Source organism: Macaca fascicularis, chromosome 14, assembly GCF_037993035.2.
Source record: "Macaca fascicularis isolate 582-1 chromosome 14, T2T-MFA8v1.1".
Classification (NCBI taxonomy): domain Eukaryota; kingdom Metazoa; phylum Chordata; class Mammalia; order Primates; family Cercopithecidae; genus Macaca; species Macaca fascicularis.
Window position 1 is genome coordinate 111,254,395 of NC_088388.1, and position 20,701 is coordinate 111,275,095.

Consider the following 20,701-nt stretch of genomic DNA (forward strand, 5'->3'; position numbering starts at 1 on the left):
GGCTGCCATTAACATTTTTTCCTTCATTTCAACCTTGGTGAATTTGACAATTATGTGTCTTGGGGTTGCTCTTCTCAAGGAGTATCTTTGTGGTGTTCTCTGTATTTCCTGAATTTGAATGTTGGCCTGCCTTGCTAGGTTAGGGAAGTTCTCCTGGATAATATCCTGAAGAGTGTTTTCTAACTTGGTTCCATTCTCCCCATCCCTTTCGGGTACATCAGTCAAATGTATATTTGGTCTTTTCACATAGTCCCATATTTCTCGGAGTCTTTGTTCATTTCTTTTCACTCTTTTTTATCTAATCTTGTCTTCTTGCCTTATTTCATTGATTTTATCTTCAATCACTGATATCCTTTCTTCTACTTGATTGAATTGGCTATTGAAGCTTGTGCATGTGTCACGAAGTTCTTGTGCTGTGGTTTTCAGCTCCATCAGGTTGTTTAAGCTCTTCTCTACGCTGTTTATTCTAGTTAGCCATTCATCTAACCTTTTTTCAAGGTTTTTATCTTCCTTGCGATGGGTTAGAACATGCTCCTTTAGCTCAGAGAAGTTTGTTATTACCGACCTTCTGAAGCCTACTTCTGTCAACTCATCACACTCATTCTCCATCCAGTTTTGTTCCCTTGCTGGCGAGGAGCTGCGATCCTTTGGGGGAGAGGAGGTGCTCTGGTTTTTGGAATTTTCTACTTTTCTGCTCTGGTTTCTCCCCATCTTTGTGGCCTTATCTACCTTTGGTCTTTGATGTTGGTGACCTACAGATGGTGTTTTGGTGTGGATGTCCTTTTTGTTGATGTTGATGCGACTCCTTTTTGTTTGTTAGTTTTCCTTCTAACAATCAGGCCTCTCAGCTGCAGGTCTGTTGCAGTTTGCTGGAGGTCCACTCCAGATCCTGTTTGCCTGGGCATCACCAGCGGAGGCTGCAGAACAGCAAACATTGCTGCCTGATCCTTCCTCTGGAAGCTTCGTCCCAGAGGAGCACCCGCCTGTTTAAGGTGTCTGTCGGCCCCTACTGGGAGGTGTCTCCCAGTCAGGCTACATGTGGGGCAGGGACCCACTTGAGGAGGTAGTCTGTCTGTTCTTAGAGCTTGAACGCCGTGCTGAGAGAACCACTGCTTTCTTCAGAGCAGTCAGACAGGGATGTTTTTGACGTACTCATCTACTTTTTGACCATAGTTGACTTTTGGTAACTGAAGCTCCAGAAAGTGAAACTGTGGATAAGGCCGGGGGACTAATGTACCTGCAGGTCTCTCAATGGTTAGGCAAAAATGGTTTTTCTTTTATAGGGAGGAGTAAACAAGGCTAGAAAGAACCACTGTGAAGGAGTGGGATGACAGGATCGGGACAGTAGCTCAGAGAATGTTATAATCCTGAGACCTGCCTGCTCTCAAGATGGGCCGTCTACTGGCTTAGGGTGAGGGTGAGCCAAAGTTCAGGGACTGGATGAAAGGGAGAAACTTAGCTAATGTTTGGTTTACAGGCATTTTGTTTGGATTGTTCCTATTGAATGGTTTGGGATGAAATGGTTCAGATGATCATTTATAAGGCAAAGAATGGGAGTTTGGAGAGTGTGTGTCTAACTTTGTCACAGGTGATCAAGGGAGGCATCCATGGTTCTTATGTGAGTCAAATGGGGAAGGGGGAGTTCTTTGCAGGATGGCATTCACCAGAACACAAAAGGGTGGGGGACCTTTTTTTTTTGAGGTGGAGTTCCACTCTTGTTGCCCAGGCTGGAGTGCAATGGCGTGATCTCTGATCACTGCAACCTCTGCCTCCTGGGTTCAAGTGATTCTCCTACCTCAGCCTCCTGAACAACTGGGATTACAGGTATGCACTACCATGCCTAGCTAATTTTTTGTGTGTTTTTAGTAGAGACAGTGTTTCACCATGTTGGTCCAGGCTGGTCTCAAACTCCTGGCCTCAAGTGATCTGCCCACCTGGGCCATCCAAAGTGCTGGAATTACAGGTGTGAGCCACTGCGGTGGGCCAGGTAGGGGACTTTTGAACCTTTCATGCTTCCAGGAGCATAGGGCTCAGGTGAAATTGAACATTATCACAATAAACCTGTCTGCTAAGAAGAAAACACATTTGGGAATCCTCTGCTACTGCTGGGTAACCTTCCAATGTGATCTCAGTGATCAGCCATGGAGGTGGGTTATTATTATCACTCCCACCTTATGGATAGGTGCAGAATGGAGCAGAGGCTGGGGAGCTTCTGAGGCGCCACCCCAAGTAGCGGCTGAGCTGAGAACTGAACCCTGGTTTCTCAGATTCCAGCCCTACTCACAAACCTTGGCACTGTACTGCCTTTTCATGTGGTCTCAGTCAGTGACTTACTGAATACCATAAATCTGGTTTATTTTTAAGAAAGACACTAGCACAATTATCTAAGATTGCAAATTATCCATAGGTATTTGTGGAATTTTTCATGATGATTATGTTATATCAGTATCCAACAGAATATAAAAGTGGAGATCAGTTACAATTTCAATTTCCTAGAATAAAATTTTGCTCTATAATTTCTATGCAGTCATTAGCATCCACCCTGCTTAACAGGCTTGGCTTCTAAAGAAAAAGGACTGCATTAGCACAACTGTGAAACCCCCAGCATTGCAATCAATGCTGCTGCAAGCCTTCTTTACCAAAATAACAATTCTTCTTAAGGAATGAAAAAGAGATGTAAGTCCTACCATACCTTTCTCTTTATATGTTTTCAGATTCTCTACCAAGTAACCCCCACAACAAAAACCATGGTGATGAAGTATTTCATACGGCATCAGGGTGGGATAGCAAATGGAGGCTTTATTTTGGTCTTGAGAAAGTCATAGCCCTGAGAAGGCTCTGGTAACACGTGATTGTGACTGTGTAAGAGGAATCTTCTTGGAACATGGGGTAAAAATAGGATGCTGCAGAGAGGAAGCAAAGGGACTCAGGGTTCTGTGCTTCAGGCAGCACTGGTCCTTTGGATGCTTCAAGACTAAGGGTTAGTGCCTGTGCTGCTTCCTTCCTGCCGCTGCTCCCCTAGGCTGCCCAGGGCTGATACTTGATGACCACCCCTATTCATACAGGCCTTCTCTTCTAGCTTCTGGGGGTGGGGTGGCAGTGGGGGCTGCCATCCTGCTTCTCCATAGTACACACACATCTCAATGTCCTGAGTGTATTGAAACCTCAGAGCTAGCAACGACTACCCCTCAGTGTGATGACCAGCGCAGCCCTTGCTGTAGTCATAGTTATGGGCTTGGGTTCTAGAGGCAAACAGTTTCAGGTTCTATTCTGGTTCTTCCATTGGCTTGCCGTGCAGCTTGGATAAAGTTGATGCAGCACTCTGAGCCTTAGTCTCCTAATTTGTTAAAGGTGGGGAGGATAACACCCATATCCCTGCCCTGGATTGTTGTAAGGGTTAAATGAGATAATAAAAGTCAAGTATGTAGTACACAAGCACTTAATAAGTGTTAGTTGATGATGATGAAGATGATGGTAAAATCAAATATATTAATCTCTGATAGTGGGAAAGGAGAACAAAATATATTGAATTTTTCTCCTCTTTCTTGCAGGAAACAGATGGTCACCTTCAAGGTGACCTTTGTTCTGGACCTTTGTTATTTGACCTATTGCTCTCAATTAATGCTCTTTTTGCCCTGGTGGGCCGCAGTACTCTGGGTGGGACACAGGGTCTCACTATGATCTTATTCTCTCTCATGCTCAGTTTCACCTTCACCTACACTCATCCCTGCTGATCTTCCTGACCTGCTACTGTCCAGGAAGGATTCCTTGTGTAGTTTGGCCAAGCTTTTCTTAGCGTGGGGTCTTGCTGCCTTATCTCAGGAGGCAGCAAAGTATACAGGAAAATATTCAACTTCTGCACAAAAAAAATGTGGATTCAAATCCCAGATCTACCACCTCCTATCTGAATGGCTTTCTGCATACTTGTACTTTTGGGCAAAAGACTTAATCTCTCTGAGCCTCAGTTTTCCCTTCTGTAAAATAGAAATAATTAATGGTAATTTACTTAATAGAGTTATAATGACTGGCATAGAGTAGCAGCTGTAGTTTTTTTTTTCTTTTTTTTTTTTTTTGCCAAAAAGAAGACACTCTTTGAAGATTTATACTGCTAAGTCATTAGGTTTTTCTTGTTCCCCTATCTGCAGGAAGTAGTTAAGAGCGATGGGTGGGATGTAAGGTCTGAAGTAAAGAAAAGCACGGGTGCTCACAGTGGGCTTTGGAAGAGGAAGGCTGTGGGGAAAGTTTGGAGTTGGGTTGGAGGTCCCTAGTCTCACGTGCATGCCCAGGGCTGATCCTAGGGCTATTCCCTGTCCTAGTTTAGGGCCTTGGTTGTTCACATTCACGCCCACGCACTCTCTGACAGGCCTTGCTTTCCAAGATCCTGCCCTGCAGCCTTTAGCTCTGCTTTGCACCTGATCCCTGTTCAGATGGTTCCAAAGGGCTGAGTCATTCCTGCAGCACCACATCTTAATTCAGGATTGGAAGTGAGTGGAGGGCCCCGGAGCTCCTGATGCCTGCCATTTTCAGGGAGGAAGTTAGAGGCCTGCTGGGAGCAAGTTTGGATGCTGGCTTATTACCTTTCCTGTTCTAACCAGTCAGGCAGTTAAATTAATTGAGTGTCTATCATGTAGAAAGTACTGCACCGGATGCTGCTGGGAAGGGATGCCTGTCTTCCTTGTTGAAAAGCTCATAGACCACCAGGAAGTTAGGACACACACCAGAAAAGCCAGAACATAGAATTGACATTACGTTACTGAGTGTATTTTTATGGACAAGTTCTCTACAGGGAGGGGAAGCTGAGCTGGGGCTGAGGCTGGAGGTGCTGATTGGAGTTGGATGAGCCTCAGCAGGAAAGCTTTTCCAAGGAACATTAACTCAGGTAGGCTTTGAAGCCACCCAGGAGTGGCAGGTAGGGGCAGGGAGCTGAGAGCAAGTTGAATGGAAAAACATTCGCCTACATCTTCTGGCTGGAGAAGCTTTTTAGAGGGGCTTGAGAGAAACTACCCTCTACCCTGCATAGGTTCATGGTGTGTGTGTGTGTGTGTGTGTGTGTGTGTGTGTGTGTGTGTGTGCATATGTTTGGTTTGGTTGGGATGGGTGGTGAATTACTTAGAACTCTTTGATTGTAAGCAACAGAAACCAAATTGAGATCGCTTAAAGCAAAAACTTCTAGGGCTAGAAGACTTGAAGTTGTTCTCATGGCAAACCCAGTTTTTGCTCAGATTATATATTTACCTGGGGATGGATTAGGGACATAGATGGAGGTAATAGGTCAGATAAAGTCACCAGTCCTGCTACCCCCAAGCCACTCTCTAGGCTTCTCTCTCCCACTCCTGTCTGCTTCTCGCCATGTGTTTGCATCACTCTGAAGCCCACCTTTCTTTGCACCTTAGAGCAGAGGGTGGGTGAATGACAGGCCACTTTCAAGAGATGAATTTAGACTGAATTAGAATTTTCTTATCTCTAATTCCAAATATTGGGAGAAAAAATCTGATTGTCTTGAATAGTCAGATGACCATCCTTCATCCGGTAACTTCTAACCAGTAAGGGAGACCACATGGTGCAATATAACTGCTGGGTTCCACCCTTGTGGGTGAGATGGGCGGACACCCCAAAAAATGTCTTGGTAAGTGGTTATAAGGAAAAGTGAAAGGAGTTAGGCTGCCACTGTGAAGTTTACCTGTGGTGAAGGTGAAAGGCGAGGGACAGAGCTGTGAAGCCTGGGTGTAAGTCCTGACTCTAAACAGCTGTGTGACCTTGGGACATTTCCTCTGAACCTTTGCTAAGGTTGAATTAACTCCTAGCTTTGGATTCCTCTTAGCTTTAAAAGTGTATTTCTCTTGCCCACGTATGAGACCATGAGGGCTCATTTGCGGTGAGGGCTGTGGGAGTGGAGTGGATGTGAGAGAAACATCATAGGAATAATTGGCAGGCATCTATGAAGGACATGGGGTGTTAAAATAACTGGAGCATTCAAAAGGCCTCAGGAGCTTGAGGATGGAGATATTCCTCATGGTGATAATGAGTCCAAGGAAGAAAGTCCATTTGCAGAGAGAAAGATGGTGAGTTCAGTTTTAGGTAGTGGGGCACCCAATTAGAGCAATGTAATGATAACCAGAGGTGGTTGCTTATCATGCAGACATGGGGTGAGAGTCAGAAATGTGGATCTGAGAGTCATCTTCATAGACATGACATTTGAAACCAATGGAGATGCTGATGTTGAGGGAAGGAAAAGGAGAAAACAAGTCAAAGAGTCCTGGGAAGTAAAGAGTGAACAAGAGCCACAGGTGAGTTTCGTAGGTGCAGGGAGAAGGAGGCTTCAGCAGGGTGGGGACCCAGTCACTTGGAATGCAGTGGGGATGCTGAAATGTGTGAGAACAGAAGCACACAGGAGGAGGGCGCTGGCAACTTCTCAGAGAGCAGTGGGCACAGAGCCAAGGGATGAGTTGCCCCTGAGCAGAAAAGGCAACAGGTGGGGCTTGCTTAAAAAACGATAATTGGCTGAGCACGGTGATTCACACTTGTAATCCCAGCACTTTGGGAGGCTGAGGTGGGCAGATAGCCTGAGGTCAGGAGTTCGAGACCAGCCTGGCCAAATAGTGAAACACTGCCTCTACTAAAAATACAAAAAATTAGCTGGGCGTGGTGGCAGGCCCCTGTAATCCCAGCTACTTGGGAGGCTGAGGCAGAATTGCTTGAACCTGGGAGGCAGAGGTTGCAGTGAGGGGAGATCATGCCACTGCACTCCCGTCTGGGCAACAGAGTGAGACTCCATTTCAAAAAGAAAAAAAAAAAAAAAAAAAAAGAAAAGCAGTAATTGGGGCCAGGTGCAGTGGCTCACGCCTGTACTCTCAGCACTTTGGGAGGCTAAGGTGGGAGAATTGCTTGAGCCCAGGAGTTCAACCAGCCAGGACAATATAGGATACCTTGTTTCTCAAAAAAAAAAAAAAAAAGCCAGGCATAGTGGTGGTGCATGCCTGTGGTCCCAGCTATGTGGGAGGCTGAGGCAGGAGGATCGCTTTGGTTCAAGGGAGTTGAGGCTGCAGTGAGCTATGCTTGTGCCACTGCACTCAAGCCTGGGCAAAAGAGTGCAAGCAAACAACAAACAAACAGACAACAATAATTAGCAATAAAGGCAAGAGAAAAAACCTAGGGTAGTAGCTTGAGAGACTAATAGAGTCAGTAGATTCACAAGAAGTCTTTCCCCCTCCTCCCTCCTATCCCTCTTTCCTTCTTTTTCTCTCTCTTCTTCTATCTCCTTCACTTTTCAGAATGGGAAAAATCTCAGTTGTGACTGTAAATGAGATCTTGGAAGCACAGTGTGTGCTGGTCCCCTCTGCCACTACCTCCATGGTGATCACGATACTTGCTATGGTTTATGCCCCATGAGGTTCCACCCTCATGAATGAGATTAGTGCCCAGCGAGCTCCTCACCCTTTCTGCCATGTGAGGTCACAAGGAGAAGGCACCATGTAGGAAGTGGGCCCTCAGTGGACTCCAAATCTGCCATACCTTGATTTTGGACTTCCCAGCCTCTAGAACTGTGAGAAATAAATGTTTGCTGTTTATAATCTGTCCAGGTTATGGAATTTGGTTATAGCAACCTAAATGGGCTAAGACAATGATCCAGTGGGGAAATTTGGTGGATGGTGAGCTGTTCAGGTGGTAGTTTTTTTTTTTTCTATAGCTGTTGGCCTCAGGTCACTAAGACAGAGACTGTACAGTATCTGGGAAGTTCAAAGGATGTCCCAGCTATCAGGGCTTCATTCTCTTATTTCTTAGGCATCAACACCAAAGGGTCTCAATGAAGACAATGGGCACAGCCACCTGTGAGTGTTTGGGCAACAGTGACCCACAGGAGCAGAGGGCAAGAGGAGCCTGGCACGTGTCCCCAATCCATGGGGTGGGCAGTTTTGTGGTCCTCACAGGCCCTCTGGGGCCATGTCCCCAGCTGCCACCCCTCTCAGGAGCAAAGAGCCACTTTGACCCCTGGACCTGCAGGATTTCAGAGTGTGCAAGTCAAGGAATTAGGGAAGTCAGGTGTTGGGGGGATCAGAGTCTTTAAACTCATATTCTTAGAGTGACTAAAAAGCACAGGATACACCCATGGCCTGCCACATCATGACTCTTTCAGCTTCCCTTGTTGCCAAACTTCCCACAGGGTTCTGGGGAGCCTCGCCGAGCCTGTAGAGTTTCTCAGAGAGCTTGTTATTAATAGGCCATTTGTTCATCTTCCATCTTGTTTAACTCAATCTCGATGATCTGTCTCAAGCAGAGGTTTTAAAAATACAGGACCTCCTCTCGCCTGAGATTCCCATATCCTAAAATGTCTCTGCCTTCAGTCGTCAGCCTCCTGCCTCCCACCCTAATTGGCAGAGCTGCCCCAGGCTGCTGTTAATGATGTGCTTCTCTTTGCCAGGTGGAGATCCCAAGGCTCTCCTGTCCCAGAATGGATCTGGAGAGGAATTGAGGGGTTTAAGCTGTCCTAATCAGACCTGCCTCTTGGACCCATCTGTCCTATATGTCCCCTCAAGAATGGGTTCCTGATGGAGACTGGAATACATTCTCCATGGGAGGCTGGGGGAAGCACAGCTGGCGGGCAGCAGCATCAAGCAGACATCTGCCCATGGCAAGGTGAACACTCCTGCCAGCCAAAGATATTTGGACTTCTTTCTTGGCCTGTGTTCAAGCCAAGACTGGGCTTGTAGTTAGCAGGAGCCCTGTGGATTTCCTTACTCAGAATGCACCAAGCCTTATCTTTTATCCTCAGTTCTGCCATGGCAATGGTAAGAGGCTGGCTGCCTGTGAGGTGACCTAGTCCTTGTGGCTGTGTGGACTCCTGCTAGAAGAGCTTGGGAACTCAGAGGTGGAAGCAGATCTTCTTGGAGACTGCAAGCCTGAACCCAGCTTCCTGGGAGCACCCACAACCGAGCAGGGGGAGGGTGGAGTTGGGAGAAGTGAGTGCCCTCCAGCACAGAGCACCTTCACATGCAGTCACAGACGCAGGGACTTTTCAAAAGCAACAGTGCACCTGCCGGTCCTCATGTTTATCCACTCACAGGATTGATTTTCTAATGAAGTCCTCCTACTGCATGATTTAGGTTCGTTTATATAAATTATACAGTGATTTATTTAATGACCTACTTGGAGCACTATAAATTCTACAGCATCCATGCGATTTATTATTTAAACCCCATATAAATCATGCAAGAGGAGGAGACAGAATTGTGTGTAAGGATCATGAGGCTTGGTTAAAATTGTCTTATGGAAGCTCACAGTGGTCTTTGTTTGGAGTGTGGAAAACAAACAGGTACACGAACATGTCGGCAATTTTGTTTTGGTAGAGGGGACCAGAAACCTTTGTTTCTATGCTCAGACAGGGCTATCCCACATGGGATTCACGGTTGCTTGGCCCTCAGACTGCAGGATAAGCATGTACAGGCTGCCCTGCTGTTGGAAGGGACCCTTGGGCTCTGTAGGACCAGGGACCATACAGTCAGCTCTCTGACATTTCAGAGCTTTGAGATGTGACCTATGCTTCATGCAGAAGTGATAGAATAGGCCCTCAGGCTCTTGTCTAATCCCCAGCACCGTTGCTTAAAAAATATCCTGTCTTATGTGAAACCACCAGCCCCTTCATCTTCCTTAGCTGGTAAATTCCATCTCCATATTTCCCTCCAGGCAGTAGCAGGGAATGGAAACCTTTGGTTATTTGTAAGGAAGTCCTCCCTAAATCTAGGAATAGCATGCTATGACCTAGAAGCACAACAAGCAGGATAACTGTTGATGCGGCGGGTACATCACTCATTTACTCACTCATTCACTTATGCATTACCGATTTCAGGTACTGTGTGTGTGTATCAGAGGAAGAATGAGCTGCTATGTACAATGATTAAGGCAAACTTGAAGTCAGACAGAACTGGGGTCAAACAGTCTTGGGATCAGACAGCGTCTGCAGCACATACCTAGGTGGCCTTAGGGAAGTTTTCTTTTTAACGCCTTGCTAGTAAAATGAGGATAATAACAGTCCCTACTACCAGAGGTGATTATAGAGAAATAAATGAGATAATGCACATAAAGAATTGATAACAGGGCTTGGCATATGATAGATTCTCAAAAATGTTAGTTATTATTCAACATGAATTCTGCCCTCACAAACTGTAAAATATAGATGAGGATGCAAAAATAGTGTATAAATGATGATGGCATAAGGTAGAAAAGACAACTACTGTTGAAAAAGGGCCAGACCAGGCTTGGTGGCTTATGTCTGTAATTCCAGCACTTTGGGAGACCAAGGCAGGAGGATTGCTTGAGCTCAAGGAGTTTGAGACCAGCTTGGGCAACATAGGGAGAACCCATCTCTAATAAAAAAAAAATTAGCTGGGTTTGGTGGTGTGTGCCTGTTATTCTAGCTACTCAGGAGGCTCAGGTGGGAGGACTGCTTGGGCCCAGGGAGATGAGCTATGATCATACCACTGTATTCCTCTAAAAAAGAAGAAGGAGAAGGAGAAAGAAACAAAGAGAAAAAAAGGAACAGATAGGGTGTTGAGCTAAGTGTTTTATTTTTTATTACTTGAATATTTTGGAATAAATAAAACATACACATGGTACAAATTCAAAAGGCACAAAAGAGATACAATAAAAGAGTAAGTCTCCAACTCATAGCTCTCCCCAGCCAGACAGATCCCCTCCTTGAATGTAGCCTCTGTTAATAGTCTCTTGTTTGTCCTTCCAGAGAGCTTTTGCACAATGAATATGTATGTATGTGTATGTGAGTTCTTTCTTTTCACACAAATTTCAGCACACCGCCACTGTCCTGGGCACTTTTCTTTCAACACTTAGCAATGTCTATTGAAGACCATTCCATGTATGGGCTCATATAGAACTGCCTCATGCCATTCTATTGGACAGGGGACATTGCTGAGTTAACCAGTTCCACACTGGCAGACTTTTAGGTTGCTTCCAGTATTTTGCCATCACAAGATATACTGCAATTAATATTCTTTCCTGTTGAAGAGTTTCTCAAGCTTCCATAACTAGATGTGGAATCGCTGGGTCAAGGAGTATATGCATTTGTAAGTTTTCTAGTAGTTTCTAATATGTGTTTCCAAGAGCTCACACCGCCTTCACTCCTACCAGCAGTGGGATGAGAATGTCTGCTGCTCACACCCTTGTCGACAAAATGTGCTACCAAACTTCCAACCTTTTTGTTTTTAGGGGTCATTCATATTCTTTTTTAAAATTTTTTTGGTACAAAGTCTTGATCTGTACCCTAGGCTGGAGTGCAGTGGTGTTATCTCGGTTCACCACAACCTCCGCCTCCCAGGTTCAGGTGATTCTCCTGCTTCAGCCTCCAGAGTAGTTGGGATTACAAGTGCGCACCACTGCACACAGCTAATTTTTTGTATATTTAGTAGAGATGGGGTTTCACCATGTTGGCCAGGCTGGTCTTGAACTCCCAACCTCAGGTAATCTGCCCGCCTCAGCCTTCCAAAGTGCTAGGATTACAGGTGTGAGCCACGGTGCCTGGCTGCCATTCATATTCTTTTAAATGAAGTCTCTTCACTTTCTGTAGAGGAGTCTCTATCACTTTCCCTCACTGATTGGAAGGAGTTCTTTATATATTGGGGAAAGTAGCCATTGCCAATGGCACGTCATTTGCACCACCTCTAGAGCTGCCTTTAGTTCCAGTCAAGAGGAGTCCTTGTCTTGGCCCCACTCTGGCCTCCCACGGGCTTAGAGTTCTCTGTAGGGTGTGGAACCAGTGGAAGTGCTCCCTCTTCTCAGTTACTCTAAGGATACACAAGACCCTGGGATTTCCAGCTCAAAGAGCCCCAAGTCCATTAACTTTCCCAGGTCCATTCTCTGGAGAATGGATTATGCTGCTAGTGCACACACTCCTGGAACTGTTGGTTGTGTATGTGTGCATGTGTGTGTGTGCGTGTATAGAGCATGGACATGCACACTGCATTGCTCACAAGCAGGTGTGCAAGGCCCCTTGAGATGGAGATAATGAGACGGAGACAGGAGTGGGAGAAGAGGGTAGAAGCTGGGGCAGGCTCTTCCAACTATAATACCGTGGTGTGGAACCCTAAGGAGTCAAGAATTCTAAAGTCCATCCTGGCCTTCCAGGTCATTTTGAAGGCCTATTTTGTCAAGGAAGAAGAACAAAAACATCTTTTACTTAATGGTTTATTAACTTGATTTCTAACTTCTAAATGTGACCTGTAACACATGGGTCTCCATTTGTAATCTTGCCCTGGGTCTTGCCAATGTTAGGGCAGGCCTGACCACTTCTCCTAGAGTCAGCAGAAACTATAGGGCATCCTGGCATTTATTTATTTATTTATTTAGATGAAATCTCACTCTGTTGCCCAGGCTGGAGTGCAGTGGTGCGATCTTGACTCATTGCAACCTCCGTTTCCCAGGTTCAAGCAATTCTCCTGCCTCAACCTCTCAAGTAGCTGGGATTACAGGTATGCCCCACCACATTCAGCTAATTTTTTTTTTTGAGATGGAGTCTCATTCTGTCACCTAGGCTGGAGTGCAGTGGCGTGATTTCGGCTCACTGCAACCTTCTCTTCCCAGGTTCAAGCAATTCTCCTGCTTCAGCCTCCCGAGTAGCTGGGACTACAGGCACACAGTGCCAAACCCGGCTAATTTTTCTGTATTTTAGCAGAGATGGGGTTTCACCATGTTGTCCTATTTTTAGTAGAGACAGAGTTTCACTATGTCTGGTCTCTAACTCCTGACCTCAAGTGATCCCCCTACCTTGGCCTCCAGTGCTGGGATTACAAGCGTGAGCCAGCCCCCTTGGCTAATCCTGACATTTATCTGCAGGTTATTTTGGCGTGAAATCGCAAGCCTTCAATGCATCATGTATTTCAGAGCTTGAAGGAAGTGCAAGAAAGTCATTTTCACTTTGGTCAGTTGACATTTTATCCCTATTTTATAGATGGGACGACCTAGGCCCAAGGAAGTATATTGACTCACCCAAAGGTCAGCCTGATTCTTCCCTTTTTCAGTTCCTATGATACATTTGCTAAGGGTTCCTGTGAAAACTGCTTAAATATCCAGCATTTTGTTTCACAGTCAAATCAGGTAGTGATCAAGTCTCAAGCAAGAGAGAATAAATATGGCTTCAAATGCAGGATCACACTGGATTTCACAGCCGACTGGAACTGTCTGTCTTCAGACGCAGCCTCCGTATGACTACATTTCATAACAGAATATCCTTCTTTTTGATTTTCTCTTGTGTGATCATCTGGAAGCACATGCACCAGAGAGTTGGAACAGCGCCATTAAAAATATTTATGTTGGTGTGGAGTTGTTTGCATCTTAGCCTGTGTGCTACACTAATAGCACAGTGGCAAACATGACATTTTCCCAAAGTAATTATAGAAACCACCAGACATTTACAGGGAGTTGGCTGTTCATTGACATGGGAAGCACAGCCTCACAGAATGGGAGTTCTGGAATCATGGTAGCATGGCTTTTTAACCCAATTTGTGCTTCTTCCTGGCAATGACCAGAGGCCCTGCAGAGAGCCAGGCACTGACTTCAGGCCTGGAAAACAGCCCCAGGTGAAAGGTACTCACAATCTCAGCAGGTGAACTGAGAACACTGTGCTTCTCCTGCCACTATCCCCTCCCTCCCCTGTGCTAAATGGAGTCTCCAGACCTGTGTGCGTGTTGGGGGGTACGGCAGGGGACGTTCACAGATAGGACCCGCCTCTTCAGGGAGATTTATCACCTGTCACAGCCCTAGACCAGGCCTGCTGCAGCCTCTGAAGGTCCCCACTGCCCAGAGAGGCCAAGGGGGCAACGTCCATGGGGGATGCTGGAGGCAGAGTGGGGGTGGGGGCAGACAGGTTTAGGTCCAGAGACCCAGACATCTTGGTCCCTCCATGCCAGTCACTGTTTATGTTCTCCACTGTCATTTAGGGTGGAAACGGTCTCTGCTAAGGTACTTCCCAGGAGGATGCTAAAGTTAGATTTCCCTCAGATGCACTTCTAGTCCTTCTTGTTCCTAAGAGAAACTGGGTCACACTGGAATCCAGTTAATTTTCAGCATGGTGTGGCAGAAACATTCAGAGTCCAGAGCCAAACACCAAACAGACTCAGGACTGAGCCTGCCTCTCCCTCACCAGCCAATCAATTTCTCTGAGCCTCAGTTTCTTCCTCTGTTAACAGGGAATGATAATGTCTATCATTTAAAAGGAGGTGATACAGGATGTGCTGACCGCAGTTTGCATTGCTCAGTAGCTACTGTTTTTAGAACTCGATAGCGCTAAAATATTTTTAACTTTACAAAGCACCATCCGTCGGCTTCTCATGAAGCCTCAGAGCTATGCTGGAAGGGAAGAAGGGTGGGTATGGTCCCCCTGTGGCCGATGAGGAGGATAAGGCTCAGAGAGGTCTTTACAATTTAATGTGGCAAATATTCTTGATCATCTGTTGGGTTCAGAGCACCAGACCTTCCACACGCAATTCCTGGCCTTGAGAAGTTTATAAGCTAATGAGCGAGGATGACACGTGCAGTCAAATACATGCTCACCGAGGGGAGGAACTTTGGCCTTGCTCACTGCAGGATCCTGAGTGGTCCATAAAGGTTTGTTGAGTGAAGGTGTGGCATGATTCTAACGTGAGGCACAAGGAAGGGTCGTAGCAGATTTACACACTCAGAAGAGGGAAGTGGAATTCCAAGTAGGAAACACGGGAGCGCTTCCAGGAAGCAGTCACATTTGGTCTGGGCTTTGAAGTGCTGGCTGAATCCTGACAGGCTGAGATGGGAAGGAAGGATATCTCTAGAAGCAGGAACAACAGGGGTGAAAGCGCTGACCTGCCAATGTAGGCTCCATTAAGGAAGCATGAGCAGTGTGTCTTGGCTGGAGTTTGGGGTGTGTGATGCCCAAGTTGGGGCCAGTAGTTTGGGAGACCTTATGCCCAGGTTGCCCAGAAAAAGTCCCACTTTATGACTTTTGTGGATCAATGAACAACTGTTAATGATTCCTGGTGTCCCTTTTTACTTTCAAAATTGTTCCAGTTTGAAAGATACATCATGTGCTCACTCTGTCTATAGTGAGAGGCCAGGTTAGGAGGAAGACTTAGGAAGGGATTAAGGGAAGGAGCCCAAAGAGTCTGGACTTAAACGTTTGGCTGGGGTCCCACACTCCCGTGTCTACAGCAGCCATGATGTGGGTGAACAGGTGAAGCTGGTGGGGTGGGCAGGTGCTGCGACCCAGATCCGGCTGATGACTCCAGGTAGACATACGGACCCTTGCTAGCTTTCCTGGTGCTCGAGACAAGCCAGAAACCTGAAGTTTTATATGCATTTTCTGATTTTAAAATTATTCAAAAATTTAAAAAACACTACGTAGGTCAAACAAAACCAATCTGCACACTGCGTCTGACCTGAGCCCATGGGTCTGTCCCTCTGCTGGGCAGGGTGGAGCTGGGGGAGATTTCTGAGGAGGGGAGTGGCCTGGAGAGAGCTAAATATCCCCGTCTCCCAGGTATCAAAGTGGCGTCAGGAGGCATGAGGTTAGAGGGAAGAGTGCCAGTAGGTGCTGTTTGCCACAGTCCAGCTGGGTCATAAGGCACATCTGAACAAGGGTGGGGCAGTGAGGATGCAGATGGACAAAAGATGCCAGGCACCTGGCAGAGGCCTGTGGGGCAAGAAGCTGGCCCCTGCCTGGGCCTGGAAGGTGTCGGAGGAAGGGTGCAGTGAAAATGAGGTGGGAGACCTCCAGTAGGTTTGTGGCTTTCATGCTGAAAGTCACAGTCTCCACAACAGGCCAGAGCGTCCTTGGGCCCCAGCCCTGTGAGGCTTTGATTCTTCCTAGGGAGGTCCTGCCTGGAATACAGCAGCATCTCTGGTGAGAGAGGAGAGCCTGGGAGCTCTGGTGGTGCTAGCACCGGAGGCTAGCTCTCTGGGCAGGGAAGCCAGCTCCCTCTGAGTTGAGCTGGTCACTGAGCTGGCTCAAAGGGTGGAATGACGTGGTTTCAGTCCCAGGGAGGTGCACTGCCTTCCCAGGCAGCCTCTGGTGATGCGTGAGGAGCCCATTATAAGCTTGATTAACTTATCTGGGGGACATATGCCATCTCTGAGCCTTTACCAGCAGCATTTATGGTTCAGAAGATACTTATTTTTTCTTTTTTAGAGAGCAGGTATTTCAGATAGCTACAAACACAGCCATCTCCTCACTGGGCCGCTTCCTGCCACCACAGCATCACTCGGTGATTCTGAGTCAATGGATGATCCGGGATGTTGAAGTTAGAGGTGGACTTCTTATCCTGGGGCATTGAGCAAGGGATGGGTCAGCAAAGCCAAAGCCAAGCCTGGAAGGAAGTGGTCACAGGGGATCCTTTTTCTACTGCCTGGCCCCATGTTCACCCTCTCATCGCACCTGCCTCATGCCTCGCTCTTATCCATCAACTCATCTACCTGCCTCCCTCACCAGGCCATGAGCTCCTTATGGGGAAGGAGCGCATCTGCCTCCATTCTTTATCTCAGAGCCAGCACAGTGACTACATCAGGGAAGGAGCACAACAAATGCGTGAATTAGCAGCAGCAGCGGCAGCAGCAGACACTGATTTTTATCAAATGCTGGTTACCTGTCTAAGCCCTTTACAAATCCTTTACTAAGTCTCATTTTACAACTATTCTGTAATGTAGATACTATGTTGTGGAGGCTTAGCAAGGTTAGGCATTTTGCCCATGGTGACACAGCTAATAGAAAGAACCATGTGGACTGAGCTTTTATCCAAGAAAGCCCACCGCCACCGAGGAGGCGTAAATAAATTGTGAGACTCAGAGTAAAAATACCTTTGTGACATCACTTCCTGAGTCCTTCTTGCTCAATGCAGTGGTTACAGCTCTAAAGTGCTTAGAGTAGTGCCTGGCCTACAGTAGCCACTAAGTAGCAGAGGTTAGCTTTAGGCAACCTGGAGGTCCTGGAAAGAGGAGAGAGGAGAGACTGGGGACAGGAAAGGAAGGGGGAAAGCAGAAGGAGACAGAGGCAAATGTGTCAGTGTGGATATCCAGCCCTATTTCTAGAAGCTGGGCTCTGGGGTGCCCCACTCAAGCATGAGGCCTGGTCTGCAGCTTCCAGCTCTAGGCCTGGTCTCCAGCTTCCAGCTCTGGGAGGGACGTGGGGCTGAAAGGGGATGGCAGAGCATCCATCTCTGGAATCAATTGGTTCATGAAGCCACTGTGTTTGGAGGAGGCAGAGCCCCATCTGTCCAGCTGGCTAAAGCCAGCTCTCTGAGGAGCGTGTGCACTTCCCTGCAGGAGTGGGTACGTGTTTTAGGTTTCAGAGAATGACCCCCACGCTGGCCCTACACCAACATCAGCCATCTCCATCGAGCCCTGCCAGTGGCTATGAAGGGATCTGCATAAGTGAAAAGTCCATTCCTGTTTCAAGGTGCTGAAAATATAGGTAGGAGGAAAAGATATGTGGATAGAAATTTGATAATAAGGATTTAAAAGCTCAAACTGAAATCTCCAGGTGACGATGAAGAGGACATCAGGACGTTGCAAGCTTCACTGCCCTGCGAGTGCTTCAGGCCAGGGTTGCTGTAGGAGTTCAGCATGGAGGGACCGTTGTACCTGGAGTTAGATGGGTGGAGTTAGGATCGCATTTCTTGCCTCGCTTGCTGGGTGAACTTGGACACGATTACTTAACCACTCTGAGCTTCAGTTTCCTAACCTGTAAAGGGGACGTAGAATACAGGATGGGGCTTGAGCTGCATCTTTCACTATGAGGAGAGTTTGGTGTGTTTGTCCTCACAAGGTAGATTACAGGGTGGGCCATCACAGTAGAGAAAATGCTTGCAGGAGGGAATGTTTGTGGTGTTTTGGTCAAAAGTGCCTGTAAACCTCTGATTCGGATGGGGGTAAGAAACATAAAGTTGAATGGAAAGTTGATTTGGATGTTGACATTATGGGGGTCCTTGAATTCCAGGATCCTAGTAATAGCTATGATCACTTAGCTAGTAGCATGGGCTGAATTGTGACCCCCTAGCCACCCTTGGCCAAATTGATATTTGAGCTGTAGCCCCCAGTACCTCAGAACATTACTATATTTGGAGGCAGGGTCTTTATACAGGCAAGTAAGGTAAACTGAAGTCATTAGGGTGAACCCTGATCCAGTATGACTTGCATCCCTTCAAAACGGGACTAGGGCACAGGTGTGTACAGAGGGAAAACCACGTGAAGACGTGGGAAGAAGATGGCCATTTACAAGCTGAGGAGACAGGTCTGGAACAGATCTTTCCTTTATGGCCCTCAGAAGAAACCAATCAGTTGACACCTTGATCTTGGACTTCCCAGACTCCAGAACTGTGAGACATTTCTGTTTGAGCCACCCAGTCTGCAATATCTTGTTATGGCAGCCCTAGCAAACTCACAGAGCTAGTGTAAGCACTGTACATGTATAATTTCATCAATTGCAGTGGGAGCATTCTTTTCTTTTTTTTTCTTTTCTTTTCTTTTTTATTATACTTTAAATTCTGGGATACATGTGCAGAATGTGCCGGTTTGTTACATAGGTATACACGTGCCATGGTGGTTTGCTGCACCCATCAACCCATCATCTAGTAAATCTAGGGCAGACGTCTTGACTCCTTTTTCCCCTGTCAAATAAGGAAAGTTCTCTTATAACTTTTAATCACAATCCATCATCCAACCAGGACCTCCAGGTTGCCTAAAGCTATTCATTATCATTAATGATAATGAAATACCCATCATCATTAGGTATTTCTCCTAATGCTATCCCTCCTGACAGGCTCTGGTGTGTGATGTTCCCCTTCCTGTGTCCATGTGTTCTCATTGTTCAGCTCCCACTTATGAGTGAGAACACACAGTGTTTGGTTTTCCATTCCTGTGTTAGTTTGCTTAGAATGATGGTTTCCAGCTTCGTCTATGTCCCTGCAAAGGACATGAACTTATCCTTTTTTATGGCTGCATAGTATTCCATGGTACATATGTACCACGTTTTCTTTATCCAGTCTATCATTGATGTGCATTTGGGTTGGTTTCAAGTCTTTGCTATTGTGAACAGTGCTGTAATAAACATACGTGTGCATGTGTCTTTATAGTAGAATGATTTATAATCCTTTGGGTATATACCCAGTAATGGGATTGCTGAGTCAAATGCTATTTCTAGTTCTAGATCCTTGAGGAATTGCCACACTGTCTTCCACAATGGTTGAACTAATTTACACTCCCAAAAGTGTAAAAGCATTCCTATTTCTCCATATCCTCTCCAGCATCTGTTGTTTCCTGACTTTTTAATGATTGCCGTTCTAACTGGCATGAGATGATATCTCATAGTGGTTTTGATTTGCATTTCTCTAATGACCAGTGATGATGAGCTTTTTTTCATATGTTTGTTGGCTGCATAAATGTCTTCTTTTGAGAAGTGTCTGTTCATATCCTTTGCCCACTTTTTGATGGGGTTGTTTGTTTTTTTCTTATAAATTTGTTTAAGTTCCTTGTAAATTCTGGATATTAAACCTTTGTCAGATAGGTAGATTGCAAAAATTTTCTCCCATTCTGTACGTTGCCTGTTCTCTCTGATGATAGTTTCTTTTGCTGTGCAGAAGCTCTTTAGTTTAATTAGATCCCATTTGTCAATTTTGGCTTTTGTTGCCATTGCTTTTGGTGTTTTAGTCATGAAGTCTTTGCCCATGCCTATGGCCTGAATGGTATCGCCTAGGTTTTCTTCTAGGGTTTTTATGGTTCTAGGGCTTACATTTAAGTCTTTAATCCATCTTGAGTTAATTTTTGTATAAGGCGTAATGGTACGAGTCCAGTTTCAGTTTTCTGCATATGGCTAGCCAGTTTTCCCAGCCCCATTTATCAAATAGGGAATTCTTTCCCCATTGCTTGTTTTTATCAGGTTTGTCAAAGAAAAAAATATGAAATGCTTCACGAATTTGCGTGTCATCCTTGCGCAGGGGCCATGCTAATCTTCTCTGTATCATTCCAATTTTAGCATATATGCTGCTGAAGCGAGCACGGGAGCATTATTTTCAGTGTAGAGTGGTTACAGTTTTGAACTGACTTCTTGGTTTGGTTCTTGGCTTCACCATGTATAGCTTGGACATCAAATGCAGATGATGACGGCAGTGGAGGTGGGGTTGGGAGTGGCGTGTGGTTGGTAGGGAGAGTTACTTAGAACTGAGGCAGGAGGCCGGGCGCAGTGGCTCACGCCTATAATCCCAGCACTTTGGGAGGCCGAGGCGGGTGGATCACCTGAGGTCAGGAGTTCGAGACCAGCCTGACCAACATGGAGAAACCCCATCTCTACTAAAAATACAAAATTAGCTGGGCCTGGTGGCACATGCCTATAATCCCAGCTACTAGGGAGGCTGAGGCAGGAGAATTGCTTGAACCTGGGAGGCGGAGGTTGCGGTGAGCCGAGATCGTGCCATTGCACTCCAACCTGGGCAACAAGAGTGAAATTCCGCCTCAAAAAAAAAAAAAAAAAAAAAGAACTGAGGCAGGATTAAGCCATACACTGTCTAAATTGCATGCCCTGGACTTGGTCTCTGAATGACATCCATGAGCGCTGTCATCCCTGGAAAACTTCTTTACTGGTTTTACCTGGATCCTGACCCAGATCTCTCTATAATTTGCCACTGAAGTGGTTTTTGTTTTTTTTTTTTTCTTTTTCTTTTTTCTCAGTAGCACCTGC

The 20,701-nt window shown here is 46.2% G+C and overlaps 1 non-coding gene across 1 annotated transcript; it reads right to left on the bottom strand.

Annotated features, from left to right (window-relative positions):
* Positions 1-19,916: 19,916 nt before the first annotated feature.
* On the bottom strand, positions 19,917-20,023 carry LOC123568868 (U6 spliceosomal RNA). The gene has a single exon (XR_006692428.2). It is a non-coding gene; the product is annotated as a U6 spliceosomal RNA (small nuclear RNA).
* Positions 20,024-20,701: the final 678 nt, after the last annotated feature.